General features: G+C 44.4%; 1 protein-coding gene across 12 annotated transcripts in view; it reads right to left on the minus strand.

Moving 5' to 3' along the window:
- TIAM1 (TIAM Rac1 associated GEF 1) overlaps window positions 1–21,001 on the minus strand; it is a 189,340-nt gene that overhangs the window by 162,326 nt on the left and 6,013 nt on the right. The window contains exon 1 of one of the 12 annotated variants that reach the window (XM_074902617.1): window positions 17,486–17,503. The exons of 10 other annotated variants lie outside the window; for them this stretch is intronic. The gene's annotated coding sequence lies outside the window, so the exon portion shown is untranslated. Of the gene's footprint in view, window positions 1–17,485; window positions 17,504–21,001 lie in introns of those variants that run through there. One more of the 12 variants, XM_074902683.1, reaches the window with a different exon arrangement.

Here is a 21,001-nt window from a genome sequence, read left to right on the forward strand (position 1 = left end):
TTGGGTGGGACATGGATGGCACAGGGAAGGCTGTGAATGCTGCCCTATCTCTGTTTTTTCCTCCCTTTTTTCTCCCTTTTCTATTTTTTGAAAAAAACACCCTGAAAAAGAGGAGCAACACTTACTGAGTTATGCCATCTCAGAGAAACAGGTCCTTCTCATCTTTGTATGCACGTATCAACATCTCATTAACAACCACTATGGTATGTCATTATTAGTTACAGAAACTTGATTTTTGTCCTGTAGAAACCAGTGGTTAAAATGTTACCAATTTAAACAGAAGCAAGATTGAGCAACAACATTAATTGTCAAGAAGGAACAGGAAATTTGCAGGATTTGGGAGGAACATGTAGACAGGAAAGCTTTGCAGTTCTGCTTTTTCTGCCTTCTTTTTAAATAGAACCTACTAGCGTAGGTTATAGTAGTAACTAGTGTAGATTAGACCTTCACGATCAGGCTCACAAAGCAGCCAAGCAATTTAGTAAGAGAGGCTGTGGCTATATACCAGACTGGATACTCAAGTAGCTGAACATATCTTTTTATTCTTTTCAGACAGACTGTGTATCAGTTCAATACATTTATGCAAACATGCCTTCTTTTTTTTCCTTTAAACCTTCAAGAAAACTTTAAGAACAGCCCAGCCCAACAAGTACTGGGGTAAATGCACACAAAATCAGTAAAGGCTTCCAGCTTGTACCTCTTTTTTACCGTCAGAAATCATCTTTTCACCAAAAGTAGCCTGGGATGCACCACCAATGTTTTAGGAATAAAAGGAATAACAGAGATGGGTCAAAGAACAATGTAAGCTATGTTTTATAAAGAGGGAGAGAAAGATTTGGTCAACCAGATAATTGCCAGGGACCATACATGGCAAAAAAAGTGGAGATACAAGAATCAAGAGGGCAACAGAGTAAAACAGAGGGACCCTGAGCAAAGCACCCACCCAGTGGAGCTGGCAGGCACTGCTCAGTGGGGCTCTGGCCAGACACACAACAGGGAAAGAAGACAGAAATGGAGCTCCCCACCACCAAGTCTTCCCCTGACTAGCATCCCCCCCCTCTTGCTGGGTAGGCCAGGCAATGGGGAGATAGATGGGTAAGTCCTATGACTTGGCCCCATCTTCACCATAGATAAATTTTTACCCCCTGCCCTGAGCACCAGCTGAAGCCTACAGGCAGCGGTGTGTAGTGCATCAACCTATGCCACCACATTCACCTGCACACTCCACAAACACTAGGCGTTTGTTTCACTTAGGCTCTGTTTTATAACCTTGTGAAAGAAATGCTATGAAATTATAAGCTTGGAAATGATTAAGCATGAAGCAGTCATACAAAACCAGGGGGCCCCATCAGTAATTTGACCACTTCCGTTTAGACTATTTTTTGATGGTTTGTTATAAAGGACTTGTAATGTTAACCCAGCTTGCCTCCACTGCTGCTCTCAGGGTCTGAGCGAGCTGTTTATTGCACTTGGTGATAGTAAAAGGAGTTATGCAGCATAAAGCTTTGTCACTGCCTTGTCAGTCACTCCAAGCAACACGATACCATCACCTCCAGCTGACCCCTGGAAGTTAAGTATTGTTTCATGAAAAAATACTGAAGCTTGTTGATGGCTATCTGCCCTCCAGACAGACAGACCTTGCGCAACACTCAACCGGCATCCAAAGCCAAGGCATCACCCAGCGGGATTGCTAACTGGAGATAAATACCCACAGCACATGGGAAGGTGATGAGCCAGAAACACAAAACCAGTGACTTCAGGACAGCTGCTGGGATTAAACAGTAACATTTCCACCGGTTCTGCAGAGGAAGAGCTAGAGACAACCCAGAGTAGGAAACTTTGCCAAATAAAACTGCTAGAAGCTGGACTGCTCACTGTTCACTTTAGCAAGCAAAGCTTCTAGGAAAAGAAAACAAACCCCTTTCAGTCTTAGAAGTGCCTGGAGTACAAAACCTGGACTCAGCTCTGTACCCTGCTTGTCCCTGAGAATAAAAAAGATCAGGCAGGGAGAGCAGAAGGACAGTGCAATATGCATGTGCACGCAGGCATCAAACAGGCACTACTGCTCAGGAACCAGTAGACAGACGGCAGAAATAATTTCAGGCCCACTAGCCTCTGCAGAACAATAACAAAAGAAAAAAGGAACTGTAAAGAGCTCCAAAATGCAAAACACTTCTGGGAGGAAGAGAGTTATTCAAGTATCACCTGATAAATGTTGCAGTTGTTAAATGATTGATGCCCGCAGGTATCAAGCAACCAGCCTCTTGCCAAAAGTGGAGGTGACAGCTGAGATCACTAAAAGTTTTGTCTGTATGGAGACCTGAGGACTAAGCCTAAAAGTTTCAATGAACTCCATGATCTCTAAAGAAAAAAAAGAAAAAAAAACACACAAAAAGAGGCAACCAGAGCTGATCTGCACAGTGCTCTACTCTATTGGACAGGAAGCAAATCCAACCATGCATAAAATATGACAACATGCATTTGGAATCAAATTCCTACTTCATCAGACCTATTAAAACCAACTGTCAAGGGAAGCCTCAACCTACACAACATGAGCAAGCACCAGGCGATTGAGTGTGTCAGGGGGCTTGGGGAAGCAGAGGAGGCAGACAGCAGCAGCAACGAGAGAGAGTGGAAAATGAAGAGGAGTGTACAACACCACTTCCACAGCACTTCAGAGACAGAAATGCATGCTACTCCCAGTGTCTCGGGTCAGTCAAAGCCCACACTGTTGCCAGAGATGGCAACTCCTCCTTCCACCTGCACCCTGCATGCTGGGCCCTGCCTTCTGCAGTCCTGGATACTTCTGCACCCACACAACTCAGTGTGTGCAGGTGGAAGGGAACTCTTGGTGAAAATCCACACTATCAAGAGTGGTTTCAAGCAGACTGGCTCCCTGAACACCTCACCACATGGTCGCTGGCATTTTCCTTGTCCTCTCCCTTATGCCAGCCTTCCCAGGATGCCAGGGGATGGAAATCCTCCTCCTTCTCCTTCCACCCCATGTCACAGGGCTACAAATGGGGTAGAACAGCGCAGAGCTCACGCAGCAACTGAGTCGCTTGTGGTAAAGCAGCCTCACGTTTCCAGAGAGCCATTAATCCATCACCCTTCAGCTCTAAAATTCATACAAATTATTTTATTCATAATTAATTAAGGTCTCTAAATGTGGAAATTAAATTACCATTTACAGAGTAAAAGGAAGTAGCACAGAAAAACCTAGATAGCAGCAACAGCTCTCTCCTCTGCATGAATCAGGATGACATGTGGGGGTGGGAGCTATCTGGCAGTAGCTTTAGGTCATAATACAGATTTCAGCATCTTTGAAAAGCTGCTCAGGCCCAATCACAAGAGACCTTTATGTCTGAGGCGCCAAATTAATCCCAAAATTCAGTTGCTCCTCAACTCTGCTCCCAGTAATCCCCTGGACTCTTGCATTAGGAACACATTTGCAGGACATCTAAAAACCCAGCATTTCTTTTATTCCTTGGCTCCTCTGCTGGAAAACAAGCTGTTTGAAGCACAAAAAGAGCTGCTCCTCGTCATACGTATTTAGACTCACCTTTCCATTGAAATCATGCTGCAGCAAAAGAGAAAACATACAGGAAAACAGATGGCCCTGCACTGAACACAAAGCATAATTCACTTGAGGGGCTGAGAGTCAGAGAGGGAGATGGGATGAGCAAGCTGCAGATCAACACCACTGTTGAATTCAGCCTTGTATTTACAGCAGGGCTCTGTAATGCATCCTATGGCCATGAACATTTTCTCCTTCACTTAGAAGGGAAAGATTCTGGGAAGTATTTTCCTTCTTGTTTTAATGGCAAAGCAGCATCTGAATCAGTGATGAAGATGATGATGACAGTTTCAAAGGCAACTTCCTCCCATCCCCGATAGCCCGCCAATGCAGTTCGCATCAGAATCCATTACGAGAGTAAAAGGATCTTTTCCCCTTATATTCAGCTACTGGTTTGCCCAGTTGCCAAGGGATATTTAGGCTGAGACGATGATAGGAAGATGGTCTGTATATAGTTACTCAAAGAGACCAGGAAACAGACGTGTCCCGAGACATTAACATACTCAGCCAGGCAGCCCAGATTGCAGAAAGGGTAATAGCCCTGTTGAAATTAAGCAAAGAAGAAAAGGTTAATATACATGACCTTTCTGATTCTGCGCAGCCAAAAATGACAATCCACAAACTAAAGAAAAGTTTTAGGGCTAGCTTTCACCCCCACCCCGAGCACCCTCGTGTCTTGCTGAAGTCAGCAAGGGCCAAGTTGACACCTGTGCTAACAGCATGCACAACTTGTCCTTACAGAGGGAACAGGGGGAGGCTCCTCACAGTACCCCACAGAAGCCTTTCAGGATCAGTTCTTCACTTGGCAAGACAAAAACCGCCAAGCCAAGTAACAGCACAGGCATGTTTGTTGCTGAAAAAGCAGGCTCTGAAAAGATCGAGAATGTGGATAGCAGGAACAAGAAGAACTGCTCCGTCTGGTCTATCTTCCTTGTGCACCCATTTCCATGAACCCACTGTCTTTGTGAATCCAAACAACTGATAAGTCCCCTTCTGCCGCTGACACATGAAGCGTGCGAAACCTCAATTAAGGATCCATGTCTCACAGGCTGTCGTAATTCATGCCTTTAGCTCTGTAGGACCCCAGGTCAATTCCTGACGGGTAGCTGCGCCATAAACACAGTTCAGAGGTTAGCGTTTCTGAAATGCCTACAGACACACAGGCAGAGGTATATAACTAAGCGCCAAAAAAAATGGAATAGTCAGTTTTCAAAACCCACAGTTTGTTTCTTGCAACATATCCATTAGATATAATGAAATCATAGTTACTTTTTCCATTTCAGTTCAGGCTATTCCACATTGCATCTGATGGTTTAAGTCCTGCAAAGGCCAAGGCATGTGCTTGGCTTTACATATTTATGCACAGTCTGTATTTACACACCATGAGTGTATGAGTTAAGCAGATGCCCAAATCTCAGCAGGACTGCAGTTGGTATTTCAGTGCCATACCCAAAGGAGCTTATCTCTGTATCTCCAGTATGACGCGGCTCCAGTGAGCTTCGTGTCCACAGTGGAAGATCTTGATTTTCAGTTGGAATGAACTATGTAATTTACACGAGAGATGGCTCAAAGTGATGCCAGCATCAAGATGACATAAAATAAGGAGATGAGTGTGAAAAGTGAACGACTGAGGTGTACCTCAAAAGGCGTGCTGCATATAAATGTCACTGCAACACTGAGGAAAGCAAAAAGCCCCTCCAAAGGCAGCTCTATTATTATCTGTACCCATACCTCCTTCTGAAGACCCAAGAGTTGAAGCCATATCCCAGGTGCCCACTTTGCACACACACAGAACCCAGCCCCTGTCTCCAGAGAACCGCTGTAGGCAAGTTCTGTCCCCCAGCCACACTGGCAGATCCCCACAGCAGCAGGGCCAGGGCATGCCTCCCAGGCAGTCCTCTTGCAAAGACTGCCTCAGCTTCTTCCTTGGTCTATTCCTCAGCCAGGGACACCAAACCTGCCTGCCCAGAGTATCTGCCTGCTCCCTGGATGAAGCATGGAAGAAAGGAGGTGTTTCCATACTCCCTTGCCAGCACAGCTCTCTGCAAACACTGTTTTGTGAAGCCTGGTTTAAAAAAGGTCCTGCTCCTGCAGAACACATCCTCACCTCCCATCCCCCGTGGGCAAACCTAACAACATAATGGGATTACTTATAAACACAGCCACATATGGACATGCCATACAGTCCTCAGACCTGTCACGGCACAGCGTAAGCCTTTGAGACGTGCAAGTAGTAAGCGACACACAGAACACCCATATTCTGTTCGCACATTTGTTGTTTCATTTAATACCAGATAATCCCAACCACGTGGGCTCCCATTTGCTCAGAGACCCACTGAGCTCCCTGTTCGGTCTAAACGCAGAAATAGTGCTGCCATCCTAATTTCTGCCCTGAGCAAGTCCTCCAGAAGGAAGGGGGCTGCAGCAGAGCTGCCTGCCTTCCAACTTGGAAAGCCGAAACCTAAGACAGTCCACCATTTCCAAGCAGCACTTACACAAACTTCTCAAGCAGGAAAAAAGCAATTTCCTCATCAGTACTGCTTTTGTTAGCGATAGGACCTGAAGGAGCAAAAACATCCTCACCAAACCAAGAGCACATAACACATCATAAATACCACTCTTCAGCTGAAGATCGAGTGCTTTTCTTCCTAATGAGCCTTTCCAAACCAGAGCAGACAATGACAACAAAACAACTACAAAGAATAATATTGGAAATTGCCAATTAGGTGTAGTACATAAAAAAAGCTTCAAAGAAGAAAAAAAGAACTTCAACAAAGACACTACTTAATTTTACCCAGCTACAGACAGTACTTATTTAAGGGAAAATATTTTGCTGGAAAACATGTTCCTTTTAGTTATACAACTCTGACTTCACACACAAACAAATTGCAAGCTATGGAAAATGCTGGACCTAGGCTTTAAAATGGCAACAGTTGAGCCAAAGAGAACACTATGCTACAGTAATTAATGTTTCTTCGCAATCTAAAAAGGTATTTACCATTTGGTTTTGCTCACAGGAAATAATCACTGTTGCAAAGTGATATAAAACACTGTTTCAGCATAAAATCTGCTTCTGCCCTGCCCTCATTACTCCCTGGAAAAAATCCCTATGTGCACGTGAACAGAAAAAAGAGGATAACTTCATGAAAGCAGAGATGCTGACCCTTCTCCCCTTCCCAGGCCGAGTACCACCTCTCTCCAGGAGCACCCACAAGGGGCCACGCGGCCCCTCACTCCCTGTGGGAGTGCTGCCTGCCACTCTTCCTGCCAGGGCACCCAGGGGGTGGCTGGGGGCAGCAGCAATGCTGTGGCTGATGCAGGCCATGCCGTCTGTCACAGAGGTACACGAGGCTGCCTTGGATGGCTTTTGGACACCCGGCTTGGGTCAGCTGCCCATTCCCAAAGGGACCAGCAAAGCCAACACAGCTGCTCGTGGTGTGGCAGTGGGCAACCAAAGGTCACACTAATGCATCAGGAAAAAAAGACTGGAAATCATTGTTACCTCCAGTGCAGAAAACTGTCCTTGAGTATAAAACTTTCTGTTTCATTTCCATTTCTATATAGTTGAAGCATCTCAGACTGCCCGAGGTTACCAGCACAAACATCAAATGTACAGAACCGTATTAAACACGTCAGCAGCTGGCCCAGTCAGATCTCTAAAAGCAATGCCAGCGCTGGCAGAGTAAGTCGCTAACCCAACTATGAGCACCAGGATCCAAGGGAATTGGATGCAAAGGAAAAAAAGAGATATACCGATAGTTAAGAGGAAAGCTCACCAGGCAATTAAAAGGAAAAGAAGAACATAAAACTTCACATCAGAAGAGAAATCATCATCCAGGCTATTCTATTCCATTAATTTTTTAGCTGTGCTACTTATTCAAGACAAATATCACATAGAGAATTTATACTTTTAGTCTTTTGAAGCAAACCTTCCATATAAAGTAAAACCAACCTGATAGCAATTCATTCACAGTGGAAAAAGAAAGGGATTCCCTATCACGCATAGCAAATTCAGTGGCAAAACTATAAATATGGCAAACTGGTTTCAACAATACACCTGATTTGAAAGCAGCTCTGAAGCCAAGGCTTAAAACAAGCCATTATAGTCAAATACTTTTGCAGTAAAGTGTTCAGAGGTAGTGTTTGGGGGTTTTTACACACTTATTTATTTTTTCTCTCCAGTTTGTGACACTTATATCAGAAGTCTGATCTAAACCCCAAAGGGGAAAATACCAATAGAAGCCCTGTTTAAGCTGCAGAAAGGAGATTTTCAGACCCCTCCATCAGATATCAGTCCCAGCCACAGAGCCAGACTGCTTCCCTCTGGAAGAAGCTGAAAGCTTCTTCTGTCAGTGACATGCCCACATGAGCTCTCCTTGCTTTAAGTCTTAGATGTTAGTACTGTTCTCCTTGCTCATAGTGCAGGAATTTAATAGTTAGAAGGACAACCTTCTGTCTAGCCCAACAAAGATTTGACATGAAGCACAGCCCAAATTCCCCCAGCATCTAAATCATTTCTAAAGGGAATTCCCACAGCCAAGGAAGGGAAAGCAACAGCAATTCTGTAAATCCACAAGAGAAATACCAAACAGAGCAACAACAACCCATCAAAGATATGTTCTGCTATTTCTGCTCAAACTGCTTTTATAAAGAAAGAGGAAAAAAGCAAACTGCTGCTTAAAATATTCTTCGGAGGTTACATAAGGGATGTTTAAAAAAAAATCTCTATTAATTCTTTGCTAAAAGGAAATGTCCTGAAAGAAGCTCCCAGGAAGAAAAAAAATAAACTCATTAGACAATTGCATACCATTTACTTAAGACCAGTCTTCAGGCAGGGTTTCCCCTGAACTCCTGAGTGTTCAACTCTTCTGCTCTTAACACTGAATAAAATAAATAAATACAACTGAATATTGTAGCATGAGTAACTCCTGTCTTAAAACATTTATGAAAGGCTATTATCATTACCAGAGACACGGGTCATCCGCAGTGTGAAGACATTCAGATCCACAGCACAAGTGGCAAGGGCTAGTAAGAGTAAGCATCAGAAATGTTCTTTGATACCTGGATCACTCCTAACGGCTGGTAGGTCTCAAAGCTACCAGGCTTCAAAGAAGGGTTCAGTCACAGCAGGTTGGTTTGACTGCAGGTTTCAGAGAGAAGTTTGCTCCCAAATGTTACCCTGCATTAAAGCATCCACACAAGTTAGATCAGCACCATTAAAACTAGCCAGAACAATCCTATTACAGCTAGGCTGGCTAGTTTCTCACATAGACAAGCTTAAATTCATGCTTAATCAGCTATTTTAAGATAGCTCAGTAGTGTCTTTCCAAGACCAGATTTCCAGAACTGAAGGGACCACCAGCTGCGTTTTCAAAAGACAGCAGGGAAAAAAACTAAAAACCATTTCCTTCTGTAGAAGAGGCCCCATGAAGCCCACGGGGCAGACAGACTCTCATCTGCACAAAACCCCCTCTACAGTTATGGGGCCATGCAAACTCACATCAGCTGCAGGTGAGGCAAGAGGCTGCCTTTGGTCTTGGTCTCCTGTGCCCTTGCTGGGGCTGACTGTGACACCTGGAGCAGCAGCCGCATTCCAGGTACCACTAGAAGTTTCACTCACCATGGCAGATAACAAAAATACCCAGTATAAGCAGCTGACTCCCTTATTCTCATTATAGAGTATAATAGTGATCTTGCAGCCTCTATCAGGGTCATTACCTAGTACCACAAGCAGTGAAACTGAAGCACGGGGCAGCAGCATCTTGTGATCCTCAGAACTTAGTGGTTAGACTTTGATTTATTTCATTTATTAGTGTTTATGTCACAGGGGCTATTCTACATTAAATGCTTCAGCACACTGGGCCTTCAGGTCACTAGCGTGACACCACTTTAACACAAATAAATACCGAGAGTATGCCAGGTTATATTCACCTCCAAAAAAACAACTAAAGAGACTACTTGAACAGAAGTAGCAGCAGGTTTACTTTAGGCATCTGGAGTGGAAGCAGGTATTACAACTCAAGTACAAAGAGAGTCGTAAGTGGCAGCAGAACTCTGATAACAAGACAGGGAGATTAAAACAGACCCAAACATCAGAACAAACCTTTGAGAAATCTGAAGGGAGAAACCCAGGGTCCGACAATCACTTTGACATCACTGAAGCTTTAGCTATACAGATGGATGGGTATGTATCAGTGTTTAAATTCTCTTGAGGATTTCTACAAGTTTTATCTTATTCTATAAAAACAAGTTACACAAAACTACTCTGCTTTTCAATGTTTTCTCTGCAACAAAGGCTACAGGTACTTCAGTCTCCCCTGGCAATGCTGCACGATTCCAGCCCCTGGAATGCAGAACATTTTTAAGTTAAATGAGAATGGGAAATTCAACATTTTAGTCTCAGCAGGAAAAACAGTATTTCAAATACAGAGAACATTGGCACAGGTTAACAAAAGACAAATTGACTCAATTTCTTCCAAAGCTTAGAGGGTAGAAATGATGTTCCACCAAGTACTATGGAAGCAATTTTAAAGGAAAGCATCCACTGATGAGTGACACTGCTATACTTGACTTGAAAGACAAGATTTAAGGCTAGATTAAGTTTTGTTGGCAAGCTGAAGAAACTCCATCGATATCAACTGTCCTACCCACTTATGTGAAGCCAGGACTTGTTTTATGGCAGTGCACAACATGACCTCAGGTTTGAGCTTGTATTCGCTAGGAACAGTGCGTCCCACTGAAGCATTAAAGTCTATGGACTCAGCCAAATCTTCCATCTCAATATGCCACTAAGTCAAACCAGCAACAATTATCATCCCAGTCTTGAAATATGCAATAGCATGTGCAAGAAATATGCTCCACTTGATCTAGGAGACAGATCAGATCCCGGCACTTCTTAATTCCTTCAGAAATGCAGTCACCTTTAATGCCTAAAAAAAGAGGCCATTCTAGCAGCAATTAGCTGTCAACACTTGGTGAGAGAGGTGAAAAAAGTATCAATTTTTTTCAACAGGTATCTAGAGATTGGGAGGGATGGGAACATACATCAAGAATCCCTGGAAGAAAAGCAATTAGTAGATGGGGTACAGTGCCAATGAAAGAGAGCACCTCCTGTTAAAACAAGACCAGAAATGGCATAGTAGCGAATTACAGCAAAAAACATCCCTCTGTAAACAAAACCTGTCCTGTACGTGCTGGTGTTTTCTTCTTACAGTGCCACCCAACGCAACTAGCAAGCAGCAGGTCATGGCACCCCACAGCCTTGCCAAAGCCCAGCATGCATGATGCTGCACCCATGCTCCAGGGACACTCCTGGGTATCCCCCACCCTTAACCCACAGGATGGAAGGGTGAGAAGCAAGTGACGTTTCTCAACACATGTTATCTTCAAATTTCACGCTGATTAAAATTCATCAGGCAAGAATTTAGTGGCCAGATACTGCTATGGATCAGAGATCCATTTACTTGCCACAGTCAACTACAGGGAAGAAGAAAACAACCACACACACACACAATTGCCTCTCCTTTCCTATATTTCTGGCATCTTCCTATTTTGTGAGGTTTGTGACACCACTAAGCAAAGGGAAAGCCCAAAGCATCCTGCAAACAAAAGAAGAAAAGCTGGTCTTTTACAGGGATAAAAGAAAAAGGTACAGTACCTGCCTCTGAAGTACAAACAGGTTCAGACACCTTCTCTTAGAAAGATAAAGAGCGTTTCACATACAATTCCTCCCACCATCTCAAGAGACTTTAAAGTACTGGGGAAAGGAAGGAAGGATGTCCCGAGAGAAGATTGTACATTTGCATCAGCCACTTTGATGGTATAAACACTTCTGTGTACTCACATTTATTAAAGCGATGATTATGACTGCCATGCATGAGTGAAAACAAACAAGCCTCACCAAACACAGCACACAATGTGGGCGGCATCAGAGGACTAAGGACTCCAGAGCTCCTGGGTGAGAGAAGGTCTTCTACAACTTCACACATGCACCACTCTAAATGCTAGCAGGTCTGTGACCACAGCAAATGGAGAAGAAGGGAGAGGGAAACAGGAAGCTGGCATACAGAAACATGGTGAAATATCCCCCTCTGGTATTCTTCAGGTTAAATCTGCACTTCAGTAAATACCTAGGTAACATGAAGTGAAGATTAAGTGCACAGACATACTAGAAACTTCAGAAAATCCCCACCCAGCAACAACACTGCAAGACTCCCCTGGTTTGCAGCTGGATGCCAAAACACATCTTCAAATTAGCCTTTCTTGTTGAAGACAGGAACTGAAACCCATCAGGAGGCTTCCCAGCCCCAACACCTAGAGATTACCAGTGGCCCAGAGGAAAGCTGAATAAACGGGTTTCCCTCTGTGTGTGCATGCAGGGTGTGCTGGAACAGAGGAAGCATAAGGCAAGAAACCTGCACATTCCTTCTGTCAACAAGGATTTGAGCAGATTTAAGAGAACGTTTACTCCTATCAGTCATGAGTGAAAGCCCTTGAAGATGTGTTGGACTCTGCTGACATAAACAAGTCTGTTCTTGGCCTACGGGCTACATAGCTCAGAAACCACACATCCCTCTGACCTCCCACCCCTCACCCAGCTCTGCCTGCACCAGCAGCCCCAGTTCGCTGTCAGTCCTTTTTATCTGCCCAGTTGACAGGGTCAGGACATCTTATCCAGCAGCCTCCTCCACCCTCGCACACGCCTGAGGATCCACCTGGACCAGTGCTGTTGCCCCGTCTGGCATTACACGGGTGCACCTGCTTTGCATTTCTGGCCGAAGCTCCCCAGCACCAAACTGAAGCCTCGGGAGCTCCCCCTGGGGCTGCTGCTTTTGGTGGCTGTCAGGGATCACAGTCCTTGGGTTGTGCAAGTTGCTGAGCGGGATCCCCAGCCCGAGACACTCGTGTTATGCTGCTGCTCACTCCCTCTTGCACTTGCCAAGAGGCACCATGCATGAGCTCTTCCCTCTCCTGCCCATCAAAAGAAGGAATAAATTACCTCCCGGCAGACTCAGATTCAGTTGTTCACTGACTCTGGAGACTGAGCATCTGCAGCAGGCAAATCTCCCGAGGCATTTCGTGTTCTGCCATTCCCAATCCTACCACATCATGATTCCCATTAGAGTGCCCCCACCTGTTCCGAAGACCTTGGTTAGGGTTTCAGTTGGCGTGGATCCTGAGCACTCTCTCCACCAGCAGCAAAACTGTACGTTCACTACTGCTGCTGACCCTTACCAGCATGCCAGCAGAACACAGCTCAAGTCGTTCTAGAAAAATGGTCTTTTCTGTTTCTGATAGAGCTCCACCGATATCCTTTTTTCTCCCCAACCCATCATGGAGCAAACAGGTCAGGCCCAAGAACAATCTCCCACACTGCCAGCACAAGGTGGGGAACAGAGCAAACTGAAGCATAATTTCTCTTCCTCTCCTCCCATATTTCAAGATGATTTGCGTACTCTACAGAAAAAATAAGAATTTGCTTCTATGGCCACAGCAAACTGAAAGCTTCGGTTTTGAGCACAGGATTCGGTCATCTCTGCTGCTGCCGCCTCTCCTGCTCCCACTGCAGGACAAAAGGAGGCAACAGGCAAAGTGCTGAAAAAAAAAAAAAGCCATTAAACTTGTAGGACTACTCCATTTGAATGGAACAATCCTAGGCAAAGAGAGAGTAGATATTACCCCGTATTTCATGTCTGAGCTCCACAGAAACAGAAGGCCACATCAAGAAAACTACAGGGGCCAAGGCCAGAAACAGCCACAGCAGCTCAGCAACAAGTTATCAAGTACACAAGCTCACCTAGCTGGTGTTTCAGGTGTCCAGCAAGAGGAAGAGCACTTGCGGAGGACCTGCTTTTCCTTCTAGCAGAGTCTGTGCTTGTCCTGACATACCTGCATAGACCTGTGCAAAACCAGGGAAGACAGGAGAAGCCCTCCAGCATTTTGGGACCCCACTCGCAGCAGTCACAGTCACATCCATCTGCCTAAGGAGGCTTCGTGGGACTTGACCAACAGTTCAGTTCTCTTTAAAAATGTCAATAAAACCAGAGAGCACTAGGGCTCAGAAGAGGGAATAGATAAGGGCCTATGTGAGGTAGGGTCTAAGGGAACCATTACAAAAATGCAGACAGCTTATCTATCATACCCTGGGGGGGGTCCCTTCTGAAGGCTGTTTCTTCTTTTCCAGGAAGGGAAAGAAAGGGGAGTGTCATTTGGCACTGTTAAACAAAAAATTTTTTTAGAATGAGACCTACTCTCTGTTGGCCAAACCTACAAGCACTTTTTCTGCACCCCCCTCAATTCATCACATTCTCTAGATGCCTCCTCACTGTGCCCTTGCCTCTTTCACCCCTCAAATAAGACCACAGGTGAAGGACATCAGGGCAGATCCCACCCTACAATGGGGAGAAAAGGGAAGGGAAGGGGATGACATGTGGGATCCCTTAGTTAAGTCAAGCATTTGACTTCACAACCGCATCCAAACAACAACGAGGTGCATTTTTTCTTCTGGGTTTAATTCAAGATGCTCGTAGTCACAGCTTTTGTTTTAACAAGGTCTGCTTTGTTAAAAACCAAACAACAACGAGGTGCATTTTTCTTCTGGGTTTAATTCAAGATGCTCGTAGTCACAGCTTTTGTTTTAACAAGGTCTGCTTTGTTAAAAACCAAACAACAACGAGGTGCATTTTTCTTCTGGGTTTAATTCAAGATGCTCGTAGTCACAGCTTTTGTTTTAACAAGGTCTGCTTTGTTAAAAACAGTGTGTTTTCTAATTTAACATAGACAGCAACCCAGGTACAGCAAGGGATGTTTTCGGCATTTCAGAAGACCTTATTTATATATTATAATCCACAACTAAGAAACTCACCTACCACACACCCAACCCCAGCTGCCATTAACTGCACTTGCTCAGGGCCGTTTTTACCAGAGGGCTCCTGTAGCAGCTTTCTCATGTTTCTTTGCTGGATTTTGTTCCCTCCACTTTTCCACAGCTGGCAGGCACCAGGCACACTTGCAACCCAAGACAGAGTGCCTATCTGATGGCAGAGAAATACAGGAAAGATATTGAGTTTCCTCAGTAAACCACCAGTCTTTGTCTGAAGTCTTAACACTTCATAAGCATTTTGCAATTTTTTTTTTTTTCATACCAGGCTTCTTCCTACAAGCTTGGAGCACCTACAAACCCTATGCTTGGACATTTGTCCCACACTTCCCTGTCGAAGGGCTGTAGGGCCAAGCAGACAGCTGAAGCCCAGCTCTTCTGAGCACTGCCACGGGAGAACTGAGTAAGCAACACCTACCCTTAATGCCGTGCTGCACTTTAACCACAGATGGCCCAAGCAAGCTCAAGTGAGTAATGTAATTAGTGAACTAAGTATCTCCACAGTCACATGCTTCAGTGACTGTCTTCAGAAAGCTGTGAATGGTCCACTGCAGCTATGCAAGAGCTTTTAACATCAAAATTAATTCATCCTTGACCTGAGGCACAAAAAGAAAACCCCACCCACACCATGGATATGGTCATCAACTAAACTGATGACTGCTGGTCAATACCATCCTGGCCCTTCCTTGACCCATCACAAGACTCACATAACATACACCCGATACGGACGATATATATGACAACAACACTCACAAACTTCAAGTTCACATTATCCAGAGAGAAACGCATGCAGTCATCACAAGAACTGGTGCAGGCTGTCAGAAATAAGTGAGAGAGGAGAATGAGCATTCGGGTACCTCTAAATGGGAGGACACAGTCTCTGATACCCTGAAATACACTCACAAGGACATGAAATCCCTCACACCAGAACATCCACAATGAGGCATATGCCCAAGGTAGCAGTGAAGTAAACCTTCACTCATGTCTAAACTATAATTTTTCCCCATTCTTAGCTGTGGTTACACTGGAGATGGATTGCAACATCCAGGTGGCACCTGACCGATGGTCCACCTAGGCGAGCTCTGGGCCATGCCAGTCAGGGCCACGTTTGGAATTAACACCACCCAAAGGTCTTATAGCCACTGACACTCATAGGAAGGGCAAAGTAACATATTGCTTAGCTCCCTCTGGAAAAAGCTGTCAAATACAAAGAGGCTACTGCTGACCAGCAAAACCCCCAAATTGCACAGTGCTGGAAGCTGGGAGACACTTCGGAGAAGTTTCAGTAGCACCCTGCCGTAGCCTTATATTCATCCCTAGGACAGAAGTGTCTGGTGCAAATTCAGTAGCCTTCCACAGACATATTTCAGGGAAGAAAAAAAAAAAATCAAGTATGATGCGAGAGTATATTCACAAGACCCCAGGGGAAGAAGAGGCTGCTCATTTCATCCAGTTCAAGCCTACCTGCAACTCATGCCCAGCAGGTACCTCCAGACACTCACAAATGACCAAAGGAAAACTATCACTCTCACAAGCTTCTTAAGCCTTCCTATGATGCAAAAAAGAACATTTCTCTGAAATCATATTTTCCCAACAAACAATTTCCACATGCAAAAGAAAATTAAAATTTCAGAACGATTCAGACTTGAAAGCTAAACAGTTTTAATTTGGGAAGCAAGGACAAAAAAGTGAATTGTCAACAAAAAATTCTCCAAAGTAACACAACACACACACCTTGCACCCCTACGTGAGCAAGCCCCAGACACAACCCTTACAGAGAGGACACATGCCTTGTGTCTACACACATTAGGAGGGTTCCAGCAGAATAATTACAATTAATCCATTACTTAATCTAATCACTTCTGAGCAAGCAGCATTCCTGGACATTTGTTAATGACACATTCATTTTCATAACATCATACTCATGGAAATTTAACCAAGAAAATAAATTGAAAAATGCCCAGGTAACATCAGTTAGCTCATTCAAAGCTACAAGCAAGAAAGATTCTCAGTTGAGGCCTCATCTGCAGTGGCAACTCACAGTCCCTGGTGCAGGCACCGGGAGCTCCCACACACCAGGGGTCTCACTGTCAGCCACCCCCCATTTCCAGATGCTCAGGATGGGTTTTATGTGGCTTTTGGTCCATGAGCTGCATCAGTAATTGGATACCAGAGTCCCCCAGCAGTTCCCATCTTATTCAATATATTCCACCTAACATACATATTGCAGATTTAAACACACGGTGAATGAGTTTAACTGCCCCACGGGATGCGATAACTAGGTGTTACCAGGAAAGTCTGAGAGCAGACATGAGTAAGAAGAGAAATTTAGCCAGTCTTTGCGACACTTCCGTTCTCTGTCTCACTGTAGGTTTAGATAGGTTTAGGAAAGACCTCTAACACCAACTTTTTTTTTTTTGGTTTATTACGAGAGGAAAGAGAATATTCCAGCATGGGAGCCCTGAAGCTAAAATTAAAAACCTATAATTTTGGTTCAGTAGCAGTTGGTATAATTCAGATCCCAGCCACAATGAGAGGTCTCCAACATTATCAACTGTCAACAATTATTACTGGCTAGGCACACAAAACAGCTTTGTTCTGAACTGGAAGCCACAACTGCAAGCAGCAGTAATTGCTACCAAAGGCAAAACACATAAAAAACCCCAGCCTTTCCACACAAAATACTCTCTGAAGAAGAATACAGGAATGGACACAAAAGTCATTATCTCCACTTACATCTTTAATAAAACAAAAAAATCCAAGAACATATACCCAGCAAAGGAGGGGGCTAGCAAGGAAAAGGGATCCCAAAAAGGTACTTGTTAACTATTCTGAGCTGAACACACATTTAATGAAACATCCTATTCATTAGCTATTGAACTTTCATTAGTGGTTTAAGGGAAAGCTACACATGGAAGAGATGAAATGCAATCAATTTCTCCTGAAATTGCATACATTTCCACACTAATCCTCAGCAAGTTCATCCCAACTGATATTAAAAACCGAATCAATTATTACTAATTGCTCACCTTATTTTCACAGAGGGCTCTTCACACTTCAGCAAGCCTCATAAAAAAGAAAGAAGAAGAAAGGCTATTTGTACAAAAGCAATTTACTTGTCTGGTCCTTTTATATTCATTTAGCTATGCACTTAATTATTTTGGCAGGTAATTCTGTCAGCTCAAGTTTCCTTCCTCACAACTACCCTTTTGCAAACTGACAGCACGAAGCAATCACGTTTTTATAACCTCACAGACTATATCAACAGAATAAACTAAGTTTTCTGAGTCATGAGGCAAAATCCCAAACCCACTGACTTCATTAGCAGACCTGCCATTAAGTTAATATAACTGGTGCAACTTTCCCAGGAGACAATGATGACCAAGTGAGGAAATGTATCTTACTAGCAACAAGCAAATGTAGCAGGATTTACATTCAATTTTTTTCAAACATAGCACATACTTGTTTAACACATGCCATACAGATAGCATTTGTCCTCCTCTGCTGTAGGAGTGCGCAACAGGTTCTCACCATCGCATGCTGAGTCTTCAAAAGAGGTTCTCTCTTCCTGCACTCCACATAACCACACTATACTTCAACACCACCCCTCCAGGTTTTGAAAATTTTTTACACAGGTCCATAAATGTTTACAAGCAAAATAAGACAAATAGCTTTAAAAAAAAAAAAAAAAAAAAAAAGAGTCACTTAACGGTAACAGTCTTTCTTCTTGGTTAGCATTATGAAGACAATCGTGCCAAAATAGCACTCCAAAATGCTAGGTAACTTGGAACTGCATGCCCCCCGTCAGTCAGTGTGTCCCTGAAGCACCATGCACCCCTCACACCAGGGACAAGAGGGTGTCAGTACCAGTCAGGCTCTGGGGAGGCTTTCCCAGAGGCTACACAACAAGCACATGTGCCTAGCCTTAGTTGCTCCTGGGTTTTCCTCCTGCCTCTGAAATCACCACAGTTATGTCTCACCTGTTCCAGCTCCCACAGACATAGGGGGATGCATAGCAACATAAGATAGCACCAGACTGAAAGATTCTGGTTCATCTGGAAGGAGATAGCTCAAGTACCAGGGGCAGTAATGGTGGCAGAGATCCTTCTGGGGGTCTTTTGCTTCAGCTGTATCCGAGCAGCCAAGAAGTGACTTAAGAGGAACTAGTAACAAGTGGGAATGCAACAGCCTTAACTCAAAAAATGTTTCTCACATCATCTGATTTCTGTACTTTCTGCATTGTTTTGCGTTTTTTTTCTCCCTCACTTGGTCTTGGCTTATACTCCAGGGAAGCCAAGTCTGTTTAGGGAAGATGCTTAACCTTTTTTCACTCCCAAGCTGCAACAAGTTAAGTATCACTAGCTGTCATGCTGATAATGTCACCATAACAGCTCTCCATCTCCCAGCACAGCAGATATCAAACCCTCTGGATAAAATCCCACTGTCATCTCTTAACAGAGTGATGATAAAAGAACATGATAGTAAGTGGAAAAATTAACTGACGTCAGCTCTCTGCATTTTTTTTTTTTTTACTGTGGTTCTCCAGATCACCTGTCACACAGTCAGTGGAGAACTGTTTTAAAAGTGCCTCTGCAATCGTGTCTCAGAGGCACCCACCCAAACTCTAGGGAAGGTCCACGGTGAAGCTACAGATGGGGGCCTCCCTCCAGTTATGCAGGTACAGATAGAAATGGAGATAGGGTGTGAATTAAGGCTTCCATAAAAGTTTCAAACAGCATCGAAACTCTGCAGGAACTCATTGTGTGGTTAGGAAGGAGTATTCTTAAGGTTTTAAGACATGCTTTTAATAAGCACAGAGCTGAGGAGCTGATGCAACCAAACAAGAGCCCTGCTGGAGCACTAGCTGGGACACAGAGAGAGATGCCTTTTGACCAAGGCTTCACTGATGAGTAATGGCAAGTCACAGGGAAAGCGCCAGCAGAGAGGAGAATGGTGGGACCGAGCAGTGGGGCACAGCACAGGGAGCCTGGCCTGTTCACAAGCCCATTCGTCGTCAAGGAATGACTGGCATCAGGACAGTAAGCTTTCAAAGCTCAGGGGGTTTCCATAGCCCAGGAGATCAAAGCGGTGCTGGAGTGGGAGGAAGTGGTAAAGAGGAGAGAGAAGGGCCTTCTTTTGAGATCAGGATGGAAAGAGCTTAAGATGGATGGGAAACAGACAGGAAGCCTGGTTGGTGTTGACGAGAAAACCCACATCTCTCCCCATATTATGCCAGGAGAGAAAGGCAGGCATAGGATTTGCTTTAGGAGAAGCAAAGAGAACTAACTGTGATGGACCAGGGTAAGAGATAATTTGAAACAACAAAAACCACCTGCTGCTACAATAATGGATGGATCCGACAGACAAGTGGTAACTGGATCCAAGCAGGAATTGCCCTGGCTTGCTGAAAGCCTGGTACCTGACTGAGCACTGCTTATCAAGAAGGGTGGAAAGCCAGACACAGGGCTAATATGATAACAAATTGGCCAGGTTACTTTACAAAAAAAAAAAAAAAAAAAAAAAAAAAGGGGGGGGGAATCAAAATTCAAAGTGAAACTTTATAACATCATTAATTTTCTCCATGCTTTCCTCTGCAAACAAGACAGACAAGATACAGGCAATCAAGGTATTCATGTTCTTGTAGAGTAGCGCTGATATAGCGGGAAATTGTGGGCAAAGTATCAGGCCACAGCTTTCTGGCATGAGGTTTTAAATCTCTAGATTCATGATGTTTTGAGTGAGAGATGAGAGATGTTTTCCAGCTGTGGTTTAACTTCAGCCTAGAGATACGCAGTTCCTCTATAAAGATAGTTCCTAAGAGTATTCTTTACAACAAAGGGAGAGGAAACTCCAGTCATCCGAGAGTGCTATTGTCAGCCAGTCTGAGATGAAATGGCAGAGCACTGACAGATAAGGACGCAGGATGAGATGGCTCTCACATTAGGGGAAAATACTTCTTTCCTCGGGTAGTGGGTTTGGGTTGCTGTTCTCTAGAGGCAGCTGTAGAACATGTATGGCTTTACATGGGGAAACCAGGAGAACTGTTCCTCTTTGAAAAGACATTTTGAAAAAAAATTAGCAGAAAGGACTTTTTCCAGATAGGAAGCACTGCTGCAGCCTCACCGCCCTCCCCAGCAAGGGGCACTTCTGCCTGCACCAGCACAAGGGTTCTTCTGCATGAGCCCTCACATGAGCCCATTACAGCAGGAAAAGCAATGGCAGAGGGGAAACTTGACAGCTTCTGGCTCCTAAACCTCTCTGACAGCTCTCTTCACACCAGCACCAACTGTTGTCACCCCGAGCAACTGCTTCTGGCACCACTGAGCTGAGCCCAGACTCTCTGGAGCAGCCACCCACTCCCCATGAGCCCCGCCACTTCACAGGGGCATCATATTTGGCCCAAAGGACCCTGGCATCTTCCCATACCATGTCAGGTAAGGGGGTGCATTGCAGGTAACACATGGTCAAATCCAACATTAGAGGTTGCCTCAAACCTTCTGCAGTCAACTTTGTCTTCACAAAACACCCGCCAACAAAGCAATCAA

Source organism: Athene noctua, chromosome 1, assembly GCF_965140245.1.
Source record: "Athene noctua chromosome 1, bAthNoc1.hap1.1, whole genome shotgun sequence".
Lineage (NCBI taxonomy): Eukaryota > Metazoa > Chordata > Aves > Strigiformes > Strigidae > Athene > Athene noctua.